The sequence below is a fragment of the Stegostoma tigrinum genome, chromosome 17, assembly GCF_030684315.1.
Source record: "Stegostoma tigrinum isolate sSteTig4 chromosome 17, sSteTig4.hap1, whole genome shotgun sequence".
Classification (NCBI taxonomy): domain Eukaryota; kingdom Metazoa; phylum Chordata; class Chondrichthyes; order Orectolobiformes; family Stegostomatidae; genus Stegostoma; species Stegostoma tigrinum.
This window is the reverse complement of record NC_081370.1, coordinates 28,043,779-28,049,778: the sequence shown is the minus strand read 5'-3', so window position 1 is coordinate 28,049,778 and position 6,000 is coordinate 28,043,779.

Below are 6,000 nucleotides of genomic sequence, written 5' to 3'. Positions count from 1 at the left end.
GCGCCAGCACCCCCAGAGAGCACAGAAGGCAGTGCTCGAGAAATACCTCTTCCCAAACAAGCTCCCGCTCCTTACTTCTACTCCACGGAAAGTGACACAGGGAAGAAGGGCTGCTGTCCTACTATTCTGGCAGTTTTCACACCGGCCAGCAACCTAACACACTGCAGCCAGCTCAAGTTCCTGCTAATTCAAGCAGGTCGAAGTCTAACCCAGCTCCAGGTGCTGTCACTCTACAAAGGAAATACTAGGACAGTTTAACACGAGACAAAACAGCTACTTTCTCATTTCAAAGTTTATTTGATGTGTGCGAGTTTTGTGAAATATTGCATTTAGCATCCTGGGCTCATTGGAATACGATGTGTTAAAGCAATTTACAATCAAATTAATAAACTGTAAACGTAGCCACTTGTTGAATGTCTGTTGCGACTGATCACTTTCAACAAGGACTCCAAACCTCGATTAATAGCTGCAATGATGATACAATGAAATTACAAGTTTTGGAATGTTTAACAAAAGATGAACAGAACGCACAGAGCTATATGGTATTATGTCCTTTAAAACAGTCAATTTTCTCAAAATCAGCGCAAAATTATTCTGAGATCCTAGGGGCTTACTTCCTTTCCTTTCTCAGTCTGGTAAGCTCTCGTCCCAGAACTGTCTTCCGCTGTGAAAGTAATTCTGGAGACCTTGCATCTAATGTGATCTTCTCAACCCATTTTTCCCCGTGGCCTTGCTTAAAGCTTGAAAATAATCTTAGCGCCAGATGGAGTGTGGACAGGAGGTTAGAGCGGTAAAGATGTGAGGAACCAATAGGGGTGAGGGAGACTTATGAAACGGGGAGGTTCAAAGGTGGGGAGTTGTGTAACTGCAAACATCTAGTTTTCCACCTGCATTTTTTTAAATACAGCAGTAGTCCATCCTCAAAGGTCACCCCATGAGACTGGACCACCAAAAGAAAACATGTCAGGGTTTTTGAAAGGGCTTCCCAGCTGTTCGCATTCAGTCTGATCTCAGAAGCCATTGCTGCCTTGAGGTTCGCAACCCAGCCTCGTCTCACGTCACCATTGGGGTGTTGCTACCAATGTTTGTGAATCTGTATTCTGGAAAAGATTACGCCAATTTTCTAGCATAATTTAAGCTTTCATATTTTTGGTCTTTCCGCTTGCATTCTGAACTTTTGACATCTAGATTCTCTTTGTATCTACTGGAGTTTGGCAGACTAACCCGTGATATTCAACCATATATTTAGGAAAGCACATAATCCAGAATCAAAATGGTTTTCTTCTGTTCCCTACCCTATCAAAGTCCATCAATGTAGTAATGTGAATCACGTAGGCTCTGTTCAGGTAGAGATGCTAATTAGCTATCCTTGAGTCACACAGTCATTGAGTCATACAGTGCAGAAACTGACACTTTGGTCCAACAAATCCATGCGGAACATAATCCCAAACTAAACTAGTCGCACCTGCCTGCTTCTGGCCATTATCTCTCCAAACCTTGCTTATTCATGTACTTTTTGTAAACATTGTAATTGTGACCACATCCACCCACTTCCTCAGGAAGTTCATCCCACACGTCAACCAGGCTCTGTGTAAAAAATTGCCCCCATGCCTTTTTTCAATCTATCTTCTCTCACCTTAAAGATGTGCCCCCTTGTCTTGAAATCCTCACTCTTAGGAAAAAGACAACCACCATTAACTCTATCTATACTCCTCATTATTTTATAAACTTCAGTAAGGTCACCTCTCAACCTCCTACACTCCAGTGAAAAAAGTCCCAGCCTATCCAGCTTCCTTCATCTTGGAAATAGATGTATTGTTTAAGTATGTCAACACTTATGGGACTTTATAAACTTACATATCCATTGTTAGCACACAGATACTGCTATCATCTTGAATCTTAAGCACCTTGCACCAATGCTCAAAATGCACAGAGGTGTTGGGCAGATTCAATCCAGTAAGTCCACAAATCAGCTGGGAAAATTCTTTCATAGGAAATGTCCATTCAAGCAGGAGCTGCCTCTGTTAATAGAATGGAAAGAAATGGTGAGGCACCATTCCCACAATGACAAGCTGGGTCTCTCACCAGTGACTCTATCTGTGAAAAACCTGTGTAATTGGATGAGCAGCAACCAATTAGCACTATCAGTGCTGGTATTCAAAGTATTGTCATATGAACATCTTTTGCGGAAGAGTAGAACCAGAGGGTCAGGTATGGTGGAATGAAGTGAGATTGAGGGGGTATGGTGTGAAGGCACAATGGAGAGGTCCCAAGCGTTGGAGGGCATTGATAGGAGGAACACTGAGAGCCAGAGAGGCACCAAAAACTGAAGGCTATCGAGACTCATGGGGATACCCAGAGCCAGATTGCATGGTGAGGGCTGAGAGCCTGAGTGTTGCCAAGAACAAGAGGTAGCATTAAGAGGTGGGAGTGGGAGGTTCTGAGAGCTGGAGGGTGCCACTGAAAGGATGGATTTATGAGTGTCAGTGGTGCTGTTGACAGCTGCCTTTGTCTGAGGTGGGTGGCCTTTTCTCTGATGCTGGAAGGGTCTTTTAAATGGATTTTTGCATTCCAGCTGTTGGGACCCGGGGTGCCAATCAAAGGTGGTCAGGAGTTGACAGAGGTGTTTGCAGAAAGGAGAAGGTGGCCACTTGGGAGATGTTGGAGGCTGGAAAAGGGATAAGGAGAGAAGGAGGCTCCAAGAGGGTCGAAGGAGGCTGCGAGGAATATAGTGTGAGAGGGAGGTTGCAAAGATTGGGGAGGAAGGCTGCAAATGGGAACTATCAGTTTTCAAACTGTCAACCAAGGATACTCAATTAACTGGGATCCAAGGAAATTTCAAATCATGCAGTCCGTGAAAATGAATGTGGAATGTCAAGTATCAGGCTGCATAAATTCAGGAACTATTATATTTCGAAAAATGTAGTGGTTCCTTCTGTAATAAACACTATCAATTGTTAAATTTAAAGTTAACATTGAAATCCAAGTTGCGTTAAATGGGGTTGTAACTATCTGGAAAAAATGTATCATAATTCTATTCCGTTTATGCGCGAGTCTAAAACTCCATATATAAATACAAATCGAGAAATTACTGTTGCTACATGACAGTATCACTGAATCAAAGAGCTAGTGAGAATAAAAAAGCAGTCCTCAAAAAACTAATACAGCTCCCAAAAAAATGAAAAGAAGCCTCCAGAAGAACAAAAACCTTGATAAAGATTTCAAAAACAAAATTTTGACAGCTACCTTGCACTTGTTTCCAACAGTGACTGTCTACGCATGCTTTAATTTCCAAGAATCACACTATTTAGGTTTGCTGTCAGGTAGACTTGAACAGGTCACATAAAGCCACTAGTTTTACCCTAAATTTAAAGGAACAGTCCCAAAACATGTCAATCTTATACGTTATAATTGTAACACATTGGTTGAATGTTACAAAAAAATCTGCAGTCAGTTGCCACGTAGCAAAGCCCCACAATAAAATAGTGATCACATGGTCTGATTCGGGTGTCAGCTGAAGAAAATCTCTTTTTGTCAAGACAAGGAAAGCTCCCTAGACTTATTCTGTTCATGCAATGAGGTCTTTGCATACATCTTCCAGGATAGACATGGTCTTAATTTAGTAGGTCATCCACAAAATCTTGTGCTGAAATGCCAGGCTAATGATAGACTCAAGTCTCTAGAGTTGGGCTTGAACCCATGACATTCTGGTTGTACTTTCCTATGTAAAGCAAAAGCTTGCTTACACAACGGCTATTGATTTATACATATGGGCTTATTTCTAATTCAAAATATCCAATGATTTCATGTAAACTAATCTTTACTTTTGTTGAACATATGGTAAAAATGTATCATAGAAATAGTCAACATTTTCTGCAGATAAAATGTACTAAATTCTTATTTGGTGGACACAACTTGCTAAAATTTCATTGTACATTGAATGTAACAGAAATGAATAGGAAAAAAAATGAGCTTTTTGAATCCAGAATACATTGAAAGAAGTCTGTTAAAAGAGAAGAAAAAGGTGTAGCAGGGAAGATTTTCAAGGAAAATTTGATAGATTAAGTCTGGGCAGCTGATGGTAGAACTGTTAATGATGGAATAATTAAAACTGCCAGCACTGAAGGAATGCAGATTCTTTTAAGGTTCTGGGCTGCATGAATTTGATAGCAAGGAGTGAGAGATAGGCATAGGTAGTCACTAAGTGGAAAATATGAAGAAAATATTGAGAATGCTGGAAATCTACATTTTGGATCAATGACTTTTCATCTTTTGAACAACCCACGCTGTGTGTGACCAGCTGAGTGCTTCCAACATTTTCAACTTAGCCATAAATAGACAGGACATAGGAAGAGGAGTAGGGAAACATTGGAGAAGTTTAGAGAAGAGGAGTTATGTAGGCATTCAGGCAACGTGGAGGAAAGTAAATGGCCACAATGGGGAAAGCCAAGAACAGGATTCATTTTCTTCCCAATATTTGCCATTCCCAGTCCTTTTGATCCTTCTCTCTTTATCTTTGTATTTCAGGTTCCTTTCTGAGTCCATAACATTCTCCAAAGCACAAAAAAAATCTGCATATCTGAAAATGAAATTTTAAACAACATGTTCCAACTCAGATGACAAGTGTAACATTAAAATAATGAGTCACAAAGGTGGGAATAAAGAGGAGGCAATAGAATAAAAAGTCAGAATATAATTATGAGCTGCTCAGGCTTCACTCCCACGCTGTTATGTTGTTATCATCATCCCATTTTCTATGAAGAAACAGTCATCAGTTTCTTTGACTAGACACAGAGAGTTCTTCCATAGCACAATTAGACTACATTAGCACCATTATCAGGTTTAAATTCCAATATAGCAGTGGGCGAGCTTTGACATGAGTTTTCAATTGTTAAATACTTCACGGTTAATGGGACAGAAACAAAGAAATACATGAAAAAAATAAATTTTGAAGATTTTCCTCCTACTAACATGACAAGCAATGTCTTTTGTGCCACTTTGCTGGATCAGGGCTGAGCAGCAGCATGGTAAATTGACTGCTCTAATATTCCACTTCAGCACATTTGAATCAATATTCATAACTGTACATGCAGCTTTGGCCTGAGTAGGGAGAAAGCTTAAAATCTGGCCAAAGATCCAAATTAAAGAGATGTGCACCTTTAAATGGCAAGCGTGTGTATTTAGGAGAAAATGTCTACTTTGTTTTTATTTGTCTTCAAGTATTTATTGCCATTGGTCAAGACTGAGTGGTGACAAAAGGAAATTTCATACGGCATATGGAGGCAAGGGAGGGAATGCAATAGCATTTGACCCCCATTTGATTATAATTTGTTCATTTCATCATAAACCTCAGTAGGATACACCTTCAAAAATGAAGACTGGAAATACAAAACCTTGTCACACGTACATTTTCTAGTTCTTTAAATCTTCAATCTTTGTAAAATACAAATGACAAATGGAATTAACATGTATTACATTCCAACATCATCAACCTCCAGTGAAACATGATGCATGTTGCAGTCTTACTAGCACTCACATCAATGTAAACAAACTCCTTACATGTTCAGGTATTGAGAAAGGTTCTTATACATTTGCAGAAAAGAAGGTGGAATCCTAAGGCTAGCATACTAAGCTGAGAAAAGGCCTTGTTTGTCCGGTATAATGTACGTCCTTTACATCCAAAGTAACTCTGCTAGGGTCTATGCAACTCATCTCAGCTACGGATCGGGAGCCAACTGATCATTCTGTTGGAATTTCACCGGTGAAGCCCAGCGCAAGCTGGAGGAACAACACCTTATTTTCCGCTTGGGGACCCTACAGCCCTCTGGACTCAATATTGAGTTCAATAATTTTAGGGCCTAAACTCCCCCATGTCGCAGACCCCCACCCCACACACCAAGCCTTGTTACCACATAGCCTGTCACTCCACACCACCCCATTGTTAGTCACTAAGAGGCCTCATTAACAACTATTCACTCTTCCAGTCTGATTATCATCAAT